The sequence below is a fragment of the Camelus ferus genome, chromosome 15 (assembly GCF_009834535.1).
Source record: "Camelus ferus isolate YT-003-E chromosome 15, BCGSAC_Cfer_1.0, whole genome shotgun sequence".
NCBI lineage: Eukaryota > Metazoa > Chordata > Mammalia > Artiodactyla > Camelidae > Camelus > Camelus ferus.
This window is the reverse complement of record NC_045710.1, coordinates 1171454-1189032: the sequence shown is the minus strand read 5'-3', so window position 1 is coordinate 1189032 and position 17579 is coordinate 1171454. Positions and strand designations below refer to the sequence as shown.

At 54.8% G+C, this 17579-nt stretch overlaps 1 protein-coding gene across 1 annotated transcript in view; it reads left to right on the top strand.

Annotated features, from left to right (window-relative positions):
* Positions 1-17579, top strand: part of MYT1L (myelin transcription factor 1 like) — a 333949-nt gene that overhangs the window by 180868 nt on the left and 135502 nt on the right. The window contains 1 exon segment of the mRNA XM_032496947.1: positions 14482-14639. The gene's annotated coding sequence lies outside the window, so the exon portion shown is untranslated.

Sequence of the window (17579 nt, the reverse complement as noted above, 5' to 3'; positions counted from 1 at the left end):
CTTTCATCACTTTCTGATCTCCGCATGATTGGACCTGCTGGATCTGTCTTCCAGCCCCTTCGATTCTGCCCCATAAATTGTAATCTGGCAGAGCTGCCCATGGTCACTGCGGTGTGCAGCCCTCATCCCCCCAGGGCGCCTGCCCCTCTCAGCCCCAGCCCCCCACAGGGTCTCACTCCAGCATCACCTCCCTCCAGGCCGGCAGGTTCATTCTTCTCATTCTCAGAGAGGTTGCTGTGTCTGGACCCGGAGCAGTGTGGAGACACGGGTTTCAGGCCGAGGCCCTGGGCTGAGCGCTGTGGAGGGTTGTCAGGAAAGGACTGTCCTGCCTAACTCAGAACCCAGTGTTGTGACGCCAGAGATGAGAGGTGCTACGGTTCCCTAAGACGAGGAGATTGGCTACGAGGATTGAGCCAAACAGTAATGCCACTGCTACGCTCTTCCGTTTTCACGTTTGCTTTTGGTTCCTGAGCTCGGGCCGCCTGTCCCCTTGGCGGCTGCGGGAGCCCGCGTTCCCTGGGAGCCTCCCGGGCTCCGACCCGTTTCTCTTCCTGACAGTGTCCTTCCGGGTCGGCCTCACCAGCCCCTTTCCAGCCACGGCAGGGACGGCCAGCAGTGTCACCTACCTGGGGTCGTCCCACAGCTGCGGGAGCTCTGGGCTGGCGAGTTTGGACGGTCCTGTGAACCAGCCTCTGACCAGCGCTGCTGGTGACCCTGCGGTGATTCCCGGACGTGGCGTTACTTCCTCATTCCTCCTTCTCATAGACTGACGTAGTCAGCGCCGATCTGACAGCTGCTGCTCGTTCTGTAATCCTAACAGAACCATTTGACAAGTTGGCCGAGTTCGTAGAAGCTACCTTAGTTTGCCCTCCGCACCAGCACGTGAACGGCTGCTAGCTGTCACGCACCACCTGTGTTTCCACAACCAGGATTTTGACCCCGTCTTGGTGCTAGTTGGGGGCGGATCTGTGTAACCTACAGACGTGCTCCCTCCCTCCCGCCCCGCCTCCCGGGTCTGGGTCCTCCTTGCTCTGCTGGTGCCAGCTGAACCGCTCGTGCTCCATGAAAGCCACGTGCCATCCCAGAATAAACCCACAAAGGCCGATTCTGCCCTTCCTAAGAGGTCAGGGGAGGGGGCTTCCTCAGAGCCCACCCTTGGCTGGGCCAGCCCAGATCTGTGATGGCTAAGAGCATTCTATCTGAGACCCCCCTGAGGGCAGTGGGTGGGGGCAGACAGTTGACACCAGACCGACCCCCAGCAGTGGGATAGCACGGAGCCCCCCACCTCGGCCTCAGGTCAGGAAAGGCTGATGTGGATGATCAGCGGTGACCCAGCCTGGGCACCTGACCTGGGACAGAAGAGGGACCTCAGGAGCCGCCGCTGGGAGGCCAGGGAGAAGCTGCTTTTCCACTAAGGCCCCGAGCTTTCAGGGGGTGGTGAGAAATTAACCACTGGGGTCCCTCAGGATGGCTCACGCGTACCTGCCCTAAACGCACCCCTTCCCGACCTTCCCAGTCAGGTCAGGGCTGGACCGGTGAGCCCCTCCTGCCCCCTCCTCCAGCTCAGCTGGGGCCAGGGTCCACGTCCCCGAGGAGCAGGCTCGCCTGGCCCTCCCGCACCTGGGAGACCTGGGACCTGGCCGGGAGAGCCACAGGGGAAGCAGAGTGATCTAATGCAGCCGAGCCTCGACAAGGCTGACTGAGATGGGCGGACGGAGGACAGACGCCCCTGTGCAGCATCTGCTGGTGGTGAGGCTGGAAACCATACGTTACAGTCAAACGTACAGCCCAGCTCGCCAGGCGCCCAGCGAGCATCTGAGGACAGGGAGCCGGCCCTCCAGCCTGGGTGCCAGAGGACTCTCTCTCGCCCGCCTCTCTGCTTCTCCCTGAAGCTCTGCCTGTCTTTGTCCTAATCAGGCATGTGATTGATTGGTTTAGATTTTTGTTTTGCTTCACGGGTCTTGTTCTGAATACTGGGTTTGAAAATAACTGCCACAGGTCACCCTTCCTTCTTAAAACATGTATCCAGAGTGCAGGTCTGGGAGTGGAGTGCTGGGAGTGTTGTATGTAAATGTATGCTAATGTATGCTAATGTATGCTAATGCCCCTTGCAGCCCGAAGGTGAGTGAGGCTTCTGTCACATCCTCACAGGCTGGTCCTCAGGGAGCCCCAGCCCTGCCAGCTCAGGACGACTGCTGCATATTTATCTCCCCGTTGAAAACAACGCAGGTAGCTTTGCTCAGGTCTCACAGTCCCCCCAGACTATTCCTGTTGACGAGAAGAACCACATCCGCGATCTTCCAAGTTACCTGTACCTTTTTATATAGAAACCAGCCTGGATGTTCTCATCCGTGCTGCGTTTTAAGCCAGTTTCAAATCAGTGAAAACCATCGGGCACGTTTCTGAGTGAAACCCCGTGCTGGGTGCATGAAACGCAGCCCTCGCATTCCGGGACCTCGCGGCTTAGTGGTCAGCCCTGCCCCAGCGTCGGGACTCAGACCCCCCGACGAGAAGGGCCAGCTGAGCGGAAGCACCCTGGGTTCCGAGCAGGCAGGACGGCAGGTCCGCTGCACTCCACTAAGCCCAGAGTTTCTGGGGTGCCAAGGCTGACTCGGGTAGCAGGAAGAACCAAGCAGTCAGGACCATGTCCCTCACCCCGCTTCATCCCCCGGGATCTACCTTCCATCCACCTTACATGTGGGGTTTCTGCGTAAGATGTAGAAAGCAACACGTTTCCGTGGTGTGACCGACCGCAGCGCACAGGCTGGCTGGGCTGGAGACAGACCCAGGGGAAGTGCTGCGGGAGCCCAGGCTCAGGTGGTCGTGCTGAGAGCCTCGGTCCTCCCCCCGCTCAGACAGAGGGAATTCTAAACCTTGCCGCTGCTGCAAGACTGAGGGGGAGGGACCGTCAGAGGTGTCTTCCCGCGCAAGGAAAGCGGGCTGAGACGACACCGATGGCTCCGAGGAAGCGGGAGTCAGGATTGGTTGGGGGCAGGACGAGGCACCACTGGATGCCTGGGCGGGGAAACGTGGCAGATGCTGGAAATGCAGGAGAAATGTGATGCGGAAACAGGCTTGGAGGTGAAGCTGGATGAGCTGCTTAATTAGAGGTGAAAGTTAAACTCACGCAGTGAACGGAATTGCCCAGATGAGACTAGAGGCTCAGGAACAGACTCTTGGGAACGTCCTAATTTGGGGGAGAAGCAGCAGCTTGAAAGTTAGGAAGCAAATTGCTGGAGAAGGGGCGTTGGAGCAGCAGGAGGACCGATGGTGCCAAACGCTGCCCGAGAAGGCGCTCAGGATCCGGTGGGTCTGGGACAGCGATCCTCACAAGAGCTGGGGCAGCATGTAGACGCGGTGTGTTCACCTTTGTTCATTACAGCCAAGATAGAAGCTTCCAGAATTATTCAAAGCCGGCATTGGTTTTGAGGGAAGTATTTTTAAATCAACGTAGAATATCTACTCAGAAAAGTGTCCAAGTTTTCCAGAGACAAAGAAAGCAGGCAGGCAAGAAAACGCCTGCCCTGAGTTTTTCTTCTAATTAAGAGACTGTAAAACAACCAGGTCCTACCGTACGGCACAGGGAACTGTATTCAATACCTCGTGACGGCCTTTAATGAAACGAATATGAGAGGAATATGTGTGCGTATAACTGCTGTTCCGGAAACTAATACCACGTTGTAAATCGACTGTACTTCAATGAAAAGAAGGATGAAAAGGGAGACTTTAAAATTAGGCGGTTTCAAAGATACCTCCAGCAGCAAAGCCTGTTTAATTTCGTCACCACTTTATATTTCTCTTCAAAGGAAGGTCTGACTTCAGGAAATACGTTCCACATTGATTTTAATGTTTGTGGTTGAAAGAGTGAGTTGCCATGAGCCTGACGGTCCTCTGTGTCAGAGGCGGGCCGGTCGCAGGACCTCGGAGGAGGAGACGCCAGCTGAGTGGGCGGACTCCCTCTGCAGCCCTCAGCTGCACCCCCAGCCCCCAACTCCTCCTGATCTGCTGTCTGGAAAAAAAAAAAAAAAACAAAGCCTCGGGTCTTCAGGGCAGGACCGACTCCGCCTGGGATCGTCACTAGACAGTGACAGGTGGAGGGCCCTCTGAGCTGGGTGCTGGGCACTCCTTCCACACCCGGAGGGTCTGGAGCACCTCCCCCACTGGAGAGGGCTTTCTGCACCTGCCAGAACTGATGACAGTGGGAAGACTGTGCACGCGGTTTTTGCACAGAGTTCAGTAAGGTCCTGGCTCACAGGCCTCTGGGGGTGGAGTCCACAGGCCGGAGCCGGCAGCCCTGGTGAAATGCCCTTTCTCTTAGCAGAAGCCATGTGCACAGCGGAGACCCTAGCAGCCCCCAGGATGCTGGCGGCATGGTCCAGCCCGTCCTGGGGGCCGTGGTTGGCGCCTCCTGCAGTGCCCCAGGCCCCACGCTTCCTTGCCAGACCCCCCACTGCCCTTCTTTTCTGCCCAGCGGTGACCTGCACCTGTCTCTCCCCACTCCCTCATGCAGGTTTGAAACCGCCCCGCTCGCTTTCTGTCCCGCTTTCTGCCTGTTGCTTCCGCGTCCTCCCTCGTGAGACTCGAGGACGTACTGCAGGGGTCAGGACACCCGACGGCGGACTGGTTTACCGTCATCCCGGATTCCAGCTGGAGCGGTCTTGGTCCTCCCTTGGGTCGCGGGGCAGGCTCAGGTGGCATCCCAGGAAACGTGGAAAAGAAAGATTAGAAGATGATGTTCCAACATAGTTACTGTTCATTGTCACATCCCACTTTGCCACAGGGGCAGCTGGACAGTGTCTGGGCCTGATCTGAAGGGCAAGGGCAGTTTGAAATGGGCCCTGGGAGGCTGAACCAGGGTGAGGGCCTCCCGGTTGGCATTGGCTGTGACCCTGGACCTCCTGCCTCATCCAGATGAATAGCCCTCAGAGAGGCTGTTGTCAGCATTGAAGTTAGAGTCAGGAGGGGAGGGAGGAGTCAGACAAGAGCCCCTCCCAGGGACCCCCAGTGTAAACACTCGACCCCTCGGGCTGGCCAGGGGCAGAGCCTCGGGGAGGACAGAGGCACGAGGTTCGAGTGACAGCAGTGCAGACCGGGCTTCACCGAGATCCCTGTCTCAGGGGCTGGAGGGTGGACTCAGCACCCAGGCGGGGCTCTCACAGGCTCCTGAAGCCGGTCGTCATCGGAGGCCGGCTGCTCCAGGCAGCAGTGGTCCTTGGACTGAGGCACATGCTCACGGACATGAGCTGGGAGGGCTCAGGAAACACCCCAGAGTACATGCTTCACCTCAGAGTTGGGGGCCCTCTGAGATGCGGCAGGGAAAGTGGAAGTTTCACCAGGAGAGGATGATGAGTGTAACCACGTCCAGAGCTAGAACAGGCACCAGGAACGTTTGCAAACAGGGCTGAAGACCAGGGAGAGCCTGGGGAGAAGCGTTTGCTGTGTGTACAATGTGGAAGGCACAGATATCCAGAATACACGTAAACACGGCGGGGGAGGGCACAGCGCAGCGGTGCAGCACGTGCTTCGCGCACATGAGGTCCTGGGTTCAGTCCCAGCACCTCTGTTACAATAAATAAGTAAATAACTAAACCTGATTACCTACCCCCCAAAAACCCCGAATAATAATTGTCTTAAAAACCAAACCAAAAATAAACAAAAAGAATTATTTTAAAAATTTTTAATTAAAATATAATCCAAAAGGTAAAGGGTATAGTCAGCTAAATCACAGAAGACAAGAGAGACACGCAGTAAGGTCGGACTCCAGTCATCTATGAAACACAGGCCAAGCAGGACGACACCAAGTGCTGTGAAGGTGGGGGGTGTGACACCGACTGTGGACAGATTCAGCCGCTTCAACGTGCAAGTTGCCGGTATCTGTTAAAATCTTAAATGTTGAGAAGTGCAAGCGCACGTGCCCGAGGAGGAGATGTAGTCAGAACCGTTTGTCAGAGCATCATTTAGCGAAGCACAGGAAACAAGCTGAACTCACGTGAAGACCTTTGTCAGGCTCACAGGTTACGTGGAGCCGTGTTGCGGAGCAATTACCCCAGTTATGGGATTTGAGGGAGAGCTTATTGCACTCATGTGGAAATGTTTCCAACTCTAACCAAAACGAAAAGTTTGTAGAAGGTGTAAAACGTGATAGCATTTATGTTTAACAGTGAGTAATTCTGTGCATTTACATATGTGGTAGGGCCAATCCTATCTGGGTAAGTTGTGTGTTGTGCGCATGTGTTTAGATGAACCTGGATGTTCCAGCAGATACAAGCAAAGCTGATACATGTGTCTGTCTCAGCCGATGGACTGGGAGAAAAATATTTGCAACAATGCAACTGACAAGGGTTTACCTTCCAGAATATACAAACAGCTCATACAGCTTAATAATAGTAATAATTTAAAAAATCCAATCCAAAAATGGGCAGAAGACCTAAACAAGCAATTCTCCAATGAAGACGTACAGGTGGCCCATTAAGCACATGAAAAAATGCTCAGTATTGCTAATTATCAGAGAAATGCAAATCAAAACTACAGTGAGGTAGGTATCACCTCACACCAGTCAGAATGGCCATCATCAAAAAGTCCATGAATGATAAATGCTGGAGAGGGTGTGGAGAAAAGGGAACCCTCCTACATTGCTGGTGGGAATGCAGTCTGGTGCAGCCATTAAGAACAGTATGGAAATTCCTCAAAAGACTAAAAATAGGCCATATGACCCAGCAATCCCACTCCTGGGCATATATCCAGAGGGAACTCTAATTTGAAAAGACACCTGCACCCCAGTGTTCACAGCGGCACTATTTACAATAGCCAAGACATGGAGACAGCCTAAATGCCCACTGACAGATGACTGGATAAAGAAGCTGTGATATAGTTATACAATGGAATACTACTCAGCCATAAAAAAGAGTAAAATAATGCCACTTGCAGCAACATGGATGGACCTGGAGATGGTCATACTAAGTCGGAGGAGAAAGACAAATATCATAGAGTATCACTTATATGAGGAATTCTTTTAAAATGACAGATAAACATATCTGTCTCAGTGGAAGGGCCTGAGACGGGAGGTCCAGTCTACAGGAACTGATGATGTCTGAACTCCTCCCACTGGTAACATATTCACGTATCCCTTTAGAGCCATGGACTCGGGGTCAGAACCCCGGGACTTGGACATCAAACCTGAGTGACCTTGGGCATGGGACCTGACCTTGCCTAAGTCCCCAGAATCAATTCCTTTGTGGGAGAAGTGGAGATAATAAAACTGACTTCCTACTGAAGGCAGCATTGAATATTGGGCTAAAGTAAGTTGATATTTCTAACCCAGCTCAAGACCCATCTTATCCACCATCTGAGCAACACATCAGGGGCTCCTCCGGACACTCGTTCCCACACCCAGCACGTGCAGACGTGCTGTGAGCAGCGCCCACCCCAGGAGGTGTCCTCTCTCTGCAGCTCAGCTTCCAAAATGCAGAAAGCCTTGGGAACCCCTCCCAGCCTCCTGCAGGTAGGCTCATCTTCAGGCGAACAGTAGGTGATAGGAGGGTCCGTCTGCCCACGCCGTTGGCAGGGGTGCAGTCCAGGCTCCAGGGAGACTTTGCTCTGGCCCCTTTCCTACTTCTTGAGGGTTTGAAGGACAAATAATTAGGCATTAACTCTGCGCATATAACAAAAGGTGTGTGGCAGAAAAGTGTGGAGCAGGTACACTGTCTGCTAGACCTAATCTGAGCCGATGTGTCTAAGCTTTTTTTGTACTGAAAATTAAAACGACAGTTTTAGAACAACCTGGCACTGGTCTGTCCACCCCAGAGCTTCCCCAGGTGGAAGGGTGACTCCCTGTCCAGTCCAGTGGTCCCTGTATGACTAGTGACTCGTTTGGGTCTAATTTCCATCTCCTGCCCGAAGTAAGTCCTCATTAATGGGAAGTTAAACAGAACAAAACAAAAATCTCCAATATTGTCATTAAACACAGTCAGCCTAGCTAAAGACAGGTCTCCTTTTGTGCTCAGAATTTTTTAATATGAATATAAGTTTATAAAGTTTTATTTATTAGCCAGAATACGCATTTAATGTTTGAGCGGCTACCTGGCCACCCCACTAGCAGATCAGGGATGCGGTGCCACAGTAGGGAGAGTTTGGAAGCTAAAAAGTGTTCCCAAATCCCCACCCCCGTCACAGGTATTATCAACATACGGACTCATGTCCTGCCAAAATCTGTTCATTTCCATTGTTTTTTGGCTAAGAGCTTATCATAATTTTGCAACTTAATATTTATTTCCAAGTTACACCGTAAGCCCTTCGAACGTTGCTGCGAAGCCCCGTCATCACCCGCTTTGCGCGGGAGAAAGGCCTCCTGCCCGGGCGCCGTTACGTGCGGGGGATTCGGCGCGTGGCCTCGTTCCACACACCCACCATCTAACCGGCGGGAACGAGCCCCCTTCGGTAGGGGGTCTGGGACTCAGCAGCCGGGCCACACAGAAGAGAACGGGCCGATCAAGGCAGAACCCAGGTCCGCTTGACAAGCGCGGCCGGCCTCCCCGCTCAGCCGGGCAGTGGACACGCTGCGCCCCGAGGTGCCGGCCGCCGGCCGCTGCCCTCTCCCCGTCGCGGGTGACTCGGGCCGCACGGGGGCGGGGGGCGAGCAGGAGGAGGAGGACAGTCCCTGGCGGGTGCTCGGGAGGCGGGGCCTCAGCTGTGCGGGAGGAGGCTGAGGGAGGCCCCCAAGGTAGGCCGCCCTGGGGCCTGGGAGCCTCGGAGCAAGACAGCCCCCAGCCCACCCTGCAACCCCCGCTCAGCTCCGGCTGCTGGGGCCGGGGGGGGGGGGGGGCACCGCTGTCGGACGCGGTGCTCAGCCGCTGTGACGCGGCCGCCTCTGGACCGCAGTGCACGCGGCTGGGTGCTGGCTCGGCGGCGTCCGGGTGGTGGCATCCGCACCGGGCAGCGCGGGTCGGCTTCAGCCGCTGTGAGCGCGCGCGGCTGTCCCGCAGCCGAGCAGAGCTCCCCGGCAGCAAGCCCGCTCCCGCCTGCGGGCCTCCCGCCCTCCGGCCTCTGGGCGCCGAGCAGCCCTCCGTCCTGGGTGTCTCCACTGGGACCAAGAGGAGGCGGACGGGGCGGCGGAGACTCTAGGCTTCCCGCGGCCGGTACGGCCCGCCCCCGGCGCCTCCCGCGCGGCTCCTCCAGCGCTGGGACCCGGCAGGAGTCCCGCCCCGGCCCCGCCGGGCCCGCGCCCCACGTGCGCAGTGAGCGCGGGACGCGAAAGGAGGCGCGAGCCCCGCTTTGGACGGACCAGAAGGCGGGGCCACGGTGCACGGAGTAACGTGCTTTCTGTCTGAAATGCGGGAGGAACAGAAGGGAAGACGTGAATGGAACGGATTCATGTGAACAGATACGACAGGTTTTCTGATAAAAAGCAGCACAAGGCGTGTAGCAACGTGGAGGAGGGGCTGAGCCAGCCTGGGGGGCTGGGGTGCCCCTCGGCTTCTCCCAGAGGTGACGGGGACAGAGTCAGAGGGAGAGACATGGTCCCCCAGAGGGCTATGTGCAGACACACCTGGGGAAGAAAGCCGGGCGATGCCACCTGGCATGACAGTGCGGTGGGGACCATCGCCAGGTGGGCCAGAGCCCCGACTGGAGACCTGAGGGACCCACCCGAGAGCCTCACCCTGGTTTGACGGAGGTGGGGCAACACTGAAGGCTTACCAGCAAGAGGAAGCTCTGGCCATCTGACCGGCGCTGATCTGAGTCGTATCTCAGTGTAGAGAGTGGACGGATTCGAGCTGGGAGCTCTTACGGGCATCAGGGAAGACGCGGCAAGGCCGGGTCGCGGTCATGGGTGTGGGCTAAGGCAGGAGACACGGGAGGAGGGGGAAAACACTTGGACAGACATTTGAGAGCTGGTCTTAAGTGATCCCTAATCAGCTGGGTGGGGGACCAGGGGAAGTTGCAGGGAAGCGTGACTGACGGTGCCACGTGTGACATAGGGAACAGGGTCAATGGGTGTTTAGTAAGTTACCCTCCAACCTGGTGATTTTTTTTTAATGCTTTGTCTGGAAGATCTAGAAAAATCCAAAAGGCATCAGGAACGAAATGTGAGGCTGAGCTGATAGGTGTAAGCTAGAGTCATCGATGTGAGTGGTCCTGTCACGGTGGTGTGAAAATTGGTCAAGCCCGAAACAGGGGTGAGGCACTCGAGAAGAAGAGGTTCACATTTTGGAGCCATGGTGCCTTTACTTTGGGGTGGCTTGGAGGCCTAGGTGGGTTCGCAGGGCTGGAGTCCAATATTCCTGAAAACTGTTTTTCTAGAGTGTCGTCTGTGACTGCGAGTGCTCCCTCCCTCCCTCCTTCCTTTATTATCGACCAAATGCTGACCCAATGCCTGTGACGTGCCCCGTGGTCTGCGAGGCGTTGGTGCCTCAGCTGTGAGACATGCTCTTTGCTCAAAGGCACATAATCACCAAAGTCAACGCAGGTGTGTAACCGTGACAGAAACTGATCTGGGCCCACAAGATAGGATTCTTGAAATTGTAAACGACGATTGAAGAACTCAAAGATTAATTTCAGAAAACCTTCCGAAAGATGGAGAAGAAAGAAAAAGAATAATATGTATGTGTGAAAGCTGTAGGGTCCAGCAGTATAAATTTAGACAATTCAAGTCCATTTAGTAGATATTAAAAAAAAACACTCAGTAAAGAAAATTAGAAGGGAGAAGTTATCAGAGAAGGGAGAAGAGCATTCTCAGGGGCCGGCAGGCTTCAGGGTGCGTGGCCGCCCTGGTCTGCGCAGTAAGATGAGACCGGATTCCCGCACCGACACACAGCAGCCCCAGAGAGCCGGGAGGAGGAAGGTGCCGAGAGCCATTTGGGGAGGACCTTGCTCTGAGGAGAGCAGAGCAGACTGGCCTCAGTGGTGGAGGCTCCAGAGGAAGCGGTGCCCCATGTTTTGGGGAGACAGCTTACGCCTCAGAAGTGGCAGGAGAGGGTAGAGTGAGGTACATTCCACCTGCAGGCTCACGCAGGGACCTTTCCTTGCAGGTCCTCGTTCTGAAAAGACACCCGGGCTGAGTCCACAAAGTGGAGAGGAAATTCAGCAGGGAGGCTGTTCAGGACCCTGAGAGCAGACTGCCCTGCCCTGGCACCTCTTCTGCTCCAGAGGGAGGAGGGCGGCCAGGCCGGCGATCCCGCGGTGAGCCGCCAGCACCCAGCTGGTCTCTCTTCCTTTCAAGTTCTCAGTAAGACACTTTCGATGCACGGTCTTCAAAATCAAATGGAAAAAAAAAAAAAAAAAAAGGTCTGAGACCTTGATTTCTTAAAATAAATATCCCAGAGAGAATTTCTGCCAGTGACTTTTTTTTGATTGAAGTATAGTCGGTTTACAATGTTGTGTCAATTTCTTCTTACAGCTTAGTGACTCAGGCACACATATACATACATATATTCTTTTTCATATTCTTTTTCATTATGGAGAATTATATTATTGTCCTGTTACAAGGTATTGGATATAGTTCCCTGTGCCACTGCCTTTTAATGTTAAAAAAAGAACTGGGTTCCAACGAAGAGGGACTGTGATCGGTCCTGAGTCCTGGTGGCCCCTGGGCAGGACGCCTGACCACCCACACTGGTGTGGCCGCAGGGGCGAGTGGGACTCAGCCTGCCCCTGCCCTGCCTCAGGGATGGGACTTTAGGCTTTTGCAGTGAATATTCTGCTCTGAGTCACAGGAGCCAAATTCTGATTAAACAGGAGAACCCACGGCTTCTGGGCGGGCGCTCGCTCTGTTGCACTGTGACCCCTGTTCTGCGTGCTCTCTGTGAAGGGTGTTGTCCTGCATGACTTTGTTGTCAACAAAACACAGAAGCCACAGACGAAAGTGCTCAGGTTTATGTGACAGCTGGATCTCAGATCGTCCAAGTTAATTAATGCTGAGGGTATGAGCTGAATCATAGTTAACAGTTTGCTTGTCGCTCGTTATATATAATTGTTTAATTTTTAAATATTATCAGCTATTTGTAAGTGTGTTTCTGGATGATATTACTAATACAGTTGAATATTTGCTGCTTGCAAAATGCTTCTTCTAGCTGTAGCTTCATGAAAGAATTTATTTTAAAAAGGCCAACATCCCCATATGCCTCAGGATCTGAGCACATTGCCAATGGAGCCACTTGTTTTAATTCATATTTTAGTAGATTGTGTTGTATTTTCTCAATTGTTGGATTTTTGGTAAATTTCATGGTGACCATGTATTTCTACTCCATCCAAACACAGTGTTCTCTGATATTTTTCTTTTGGTTCTTTCATCTGTTCTCTTTTTCTTTGCATCCTGAATAAATTATTTTCTGCATATTTAAAGTTGCAACTGCGTTAATCCTAATTTCTCTCTATTCTTTCTATTATCCTTCCTTTGAGTTTATGCAGCAGTATCTTTTCTGTCCTGTTTTATACCGAGTCACGCAGTCCAGGCGAGGGCAGCAGGCGGTGAGCCCTCAGTCACTAACGCCCGAGTTAATTCAAGGGGCTCCTACTTAGGGAGCCGTACCATCATCATGTCATAGGCGAGAAACGGAACCTCGGAGTTGCAGACAGGCGTGCTAATAAACATCTATTCAGTGGTAATAACATACAAGCCACTGCCATTCAGTGAGCTTCTGTGCTCTGCTGGCTCCGTTCTGAGTACACTGTCTAACTTAGAGACTGGACAGTCGCAGGAAATGAGTGCTCAGACGCAGCAAGCTCGGGTGGGGAGGGGCTGAGTGGTGGTGTTCCCATGGCCCACGTCCGTCTGAGCTCAGGTCTTCTGACCGTCACACACTTCCTGGCTGGAGGAGTCACTTGCGTGGCACAGCCTGGTCCGTTCTAGACTCCCAGTTCCTCCCGCACGGTCCACAGGAACGCCGTCTTCTTTTTTCTAGTTCTCTCTTTTTGTCTTGTTCTGTTTTCTTTTCTTTGTCTTCCCATCAACAAAGCCGTATTAAGCAGCACCTAAGACATAGGCAGGTGGAACCGGCTGCTTCGGAGCCTCGCGGCCCAGAGGGTTGAGCTGTGAGGCAGGTGACCTGCTCGCAGTGAAGTTGGAGGGCCATTATCACAGCCCAGGGAGGGGTGGGGAGAAGGTCTTTTGTTTTAAACAGCGAAGTTGAAAAGAAAAAAGGCAAATCTGGTCTAATTCCTTCCTGTTTCTGGGGATTTATGATTTTAAGTCTCTGTGGTCTGTGTGCTCGTGTGCCTGGCATGACACAGAAGTGCAAACACTTAGTCCTTGTCCGGGGATGAAATAGTGCCTTGGGAAAAGTCAGTGTAAGAGGGAAGGCTTTGCAGCTCAGCCCTGGGTGGACAGAGGTGGCAGGATGCCCAGGGCCCAGGGAACACGAAGGGATGGCTGACTTCCACGGAAAATGGCCCTCATGAGTCCCGCGGCTTCTCATCTGACTCAGCTGTGCAGTTGTCTGCTGTTCACGTGAGAAGTCTGGACATCCAAGAAGGCTGACGTCACACTGGAGCGTGGTTCTGGTGTCTGTGCCACGGGCTAGCGGAAACGCCAGCGCTGCTCGTGGGCCTCGAGGCCTCGTCTCTAAGCACTGCCAGGCTCTTCGTTCCCTTGACCTGCCGAGGTTTAAAGCAGCCCAGAGATGCTCCGTCCCAGCAAACCTCACGAGCCCGAGGCGCTTGATCCTTTCGAATGAGTGAACCCATTTGAATGAATATCCGTGGCGTGTGCGAGGAAAGCGCCCCGTGCCTCCAGCTGCAGGCTCGTCCAGGACCCAGGACCCAGACTCCTGCCCCGGGTCCTCCTGGGCGGTGGCTGAACAGCCCGGCTGCCCTGGGAAGCATCCTCGATTCACGAGCACAAGGGAGCAGCTCCAAGCATGCTCTCCTGCTGGTGGGCTGGTAGCTTTGAGCACATAGTCCAACCTCTCTGAGTGTCAGTTTCCTCATGTGAAAAGTTGGCAAATGACAAAATGGGTAAGAAACTGGTGCTGTGTAAACTCTTCCTGCTCCATCAGCTGCGAGACCAGCCTCGTCCTGCAGCCCCTGAGCTGCCTGGAGAAATCACATGAAGTGCGGATCCCGTGCGAACTCTGGAGTGACCCTGCCATGCTGCTGCGTAGGCTGCTTCCACCCCAGATCCAGGATGGACAGTCTAGGAAGGGTGCCTAGAGGGAGACCGGGCCCCCCGGCCCAGGAGTTCGAGGACCTTCCCCAGGGAGCAGAATGTCCTGCAGCCTGTGTAGCCGCCTCGCCTGGCAGGGAGCCACACTTCCCAGATAGAGCTTGTCCTGGACGGGACCCAGGGAAGACCTTTCCTCAGGGCCAGGCAGCAGCCCCAAGTCCTGGAGAATAACCTCATGGGGACCATTGTCCAAGGGTGGGACAGAGGACAGCCGGTCCCGGGGGAGCTGCAGGTGGTACTGATGCCGAGAGATCCTCTGTTTACGTTGCTTCCTCATGTCAGAGTGAAACCAGTAGGCGCCTCTCAACTGCTGTTCTATTTTGCAGATGGAGAAATCGAGGCACAGAGAAGTTAAGTGACTTTGCTGCAGTCCCAGGCTGGGGAGGACCAGGATTAGAAGGCAGAGAGGAGCCCTGGCCCTGGCCTGTGTCCTGCCCACAGAGTCACGCTGCCTCCGTTCCTAGGAGAGAAGGCTTCCTGCAAGGTAACCCTCCCTCTGCGGCCCCGGGCTGCGCGCGTGTGAAGGGCTGGTGGGTCACACGGCAGTGTAGACCGTGGTCTGCAAACTGCATCCCTGTGGTCACAGCTGCCCGCTCCCTGACCTCTGCGCCTCACTCCTCTGTCTCCACGTCCTGCCCTGAGGTCCCCACCCCTTCCTCTTCCAGGCCCTCTTCCATCTGGGCTCCTCTTCCTTCTGCCACTCTCCTCTCTGCTGGGCTGCTCGGCCCCACCCTGGGGTTAGAGAAGACAGACAGAGAAGCTCCCTGTCCTGTGCTCAGGGGGCCGGGCCTGTCCAGCGGAGTCTGTGGCCCCCTGGCCGCTGCCCCGCCTTCCCGCAGGACTTCTCTCCAGAGGCCCAGCTTTGATCTCCTGAGACCAAATCCAGGCAGTGTTGGGGCCACAGGGGATTTCAGGGTCACCCAGGCCCACGACCCATCATCCGACGGACAAAACTCACGCACGTTGACCCACAGCCGCCTGACCCCTTCCTGGTGGGGTCAGTGTGAGACCGTGGGCTGCACTCAGGGTCCCCTCACGGCCCCTGTGCCCAGCCCAGCGCTCCTTCCTCCCCACCTCCTTCTAGAACTTTATCCCCTCCTTCTCCCCCTAACATGCTCTTTCTCTGGGGCCTCCTCCTACCATTTGGGTCACTTGTCTGCCCTGATTTCCGTCCTGGAAAGCTCCTCCAGGGGAGGGTGTGTCTCGTCTGGTGCATTTCTTCTGCCAGAGAAGGACATGCCGCCATGGAACAGAGCATCAGTGCGGCCTCGTGAGGCCCGTCCACGGGGTGAGGTCACTGGATGAGTCAGGGCACAGCGCCCCCCTTGCATGTGCGCAGCACTTCACAGTTTACAAAGTCGCCCCCTCCGACCCCACTAAGCTCTCGGGAAACATTCGTCTCACTGCAGTTTGTGCCGGTGATGAAACTGAGGCTAAAAGTGCAGGAAGTGGGAGAAACGAAATTCCGAGCCAGCCCTTCTCTCTGAGCTCACGTCTGTTCCCATTAACAGCTCCTGGGACAGTTTAATTTCTGAACGTTTTCTGCGGGATCCTGTACGTCACCTTTGCGGAGCACAAACACAGCTCACAGACCGCACCTTCTCTCACTCCTAGACAGGAGCTTCTCTAGTTTTTCTGCTCTTTACTCTTTCAGAATGTTCCTTTAAAAAAAAAAAAAAAAGTAAAACGAATTTTTTTAAACTGGATTAAAAAATTATGAACTAGAAAATCACTAGGATAATTTCAAATCCTTGTATAAACGGACATTTCTATTAGTATTTTATGTCAAAACATACTTGAATCTTCGAGTTTTACTTCTGTGCTGCCTCGTCAGAATTTAAATTAAGTGGAAGAAGTTGGAAAGTGCTAACACAGGCCAGGGGCCTCGGCGGCGGGCTTTCCGCTCTGCTTGAGAGTAGAGCGCAGCCGGCTGCTCGGCAGAGCGGGTCCCCGTCACGTCGCTGGGTCGTCCCTGCCGGAAGGAGACGCGCCTTCCCTCTCATTTCCCTTCCCCTCGGGGGCTGCCTGGCTGAGGCAGGTGTGGATCCTCTAGGAGCACCCCTCCGGGCTGGTCGCGCACACACAGCCGAGGATGCAGAACGGACCACAGACGTGAGCCCGACAGCCAGACAGGAGGCGCCGGGCCCGCCGAGGTCACAGGGCACTCAGCCCGGCGGCGCCCGGGGAACGGGGTGGGCACCTGGCGGGCAGCTGAGAGCCGCTGGGCGGTGCAGGTGGTGCGGAAGCCACCCGGGCCGCAGGCGCTGGACTCTGTCCGCATGGCTGTGGGATCGCCTACATTTAGCACCTCTGCTTGGGAAAAACACCACCAGCAAAGGGGGAAATAAGACAGTACTCACAACAGATAAGCTGTGCAGAGGGGTCAACACCTCAGACACGCAGAGACCTACTATACGTGGATGGGAGAACAGACAAGAGGGTGAGACGGAGAACTTCCCAGCAGAGGGGAGGCCAGCAGCCGTGAGACACTGACCCTCGTCCGTGGTCAGGGACGGAGACACGTGCGGGCTGGAGAGTGTGACAGTGACTTCTCTCGGCGGAAACAAAAGACCGTGGGAGCCGTGGCGATGGGCACAGACATACGTTACCAACAAGGGCATGCACCCTTACATTTTCTGAAAGCAACCTTTTAAGAAAGCCGTATCGGGAAATACGCACAAAGATGTGCGTGATCTGGGTCGCACCTCTTCTTCACTGGAAGAAAACGAAATAACTATCCATCCGGAGAGGAGCTTCCGGGGATGGTTGGATAAACTATCAGATGTACATTCTGGGGGATATCATGCAGCTATGCAAAAAATGAGTTTACTCCACAGGCATTGACCTGGAGAGAGAGCTGTGATTTTTAATAAGTGAAAAATAGCAAATTACAGGAGAGTTTGTGTGTATGGGAGCCGGCTTTTGTAAACAGTAAACACCCGGGGGGCAGCGGCTCTGCGCCTCACATTTCAGGAGTGAAGAGAGCGTGGCCTCCTCGGGCGGAGGCAGGCGGCTGGAGGAAGAGGCTCTGCTGCTTTGTTGCCACTGCTGAGCTGGCGGCACTGTCTTTTGATTTCTTTTCCAAACCAATAACGTAGAAGAAGTAAAGAAAAGAAAGGCAGGCATTGCTGAGACTCGAGGAAGTCACAGGGAACCTTTCTGGTTCTTCAAGCGTCCTGCATGCTGTACACACAGTGGGGTGACGAGGGGACAGGCGTCGACAGGGAGGTGGCAGTGACTCAGGCTTAACAGGAGAGGATTTGAGCTAGGGGTGCCCAAGGAGACGGGAGCAGTAGGAGGAGAATGAATACCATGGCAAAGAGCAGAATGGGACAGGTGATGGGACAGGTGGTGCGACAGGTGATGGGACAGGTGGTGCGACAGGTGATGCGACAGGTGATGGGGACAGGTGGTGCGACAGGTG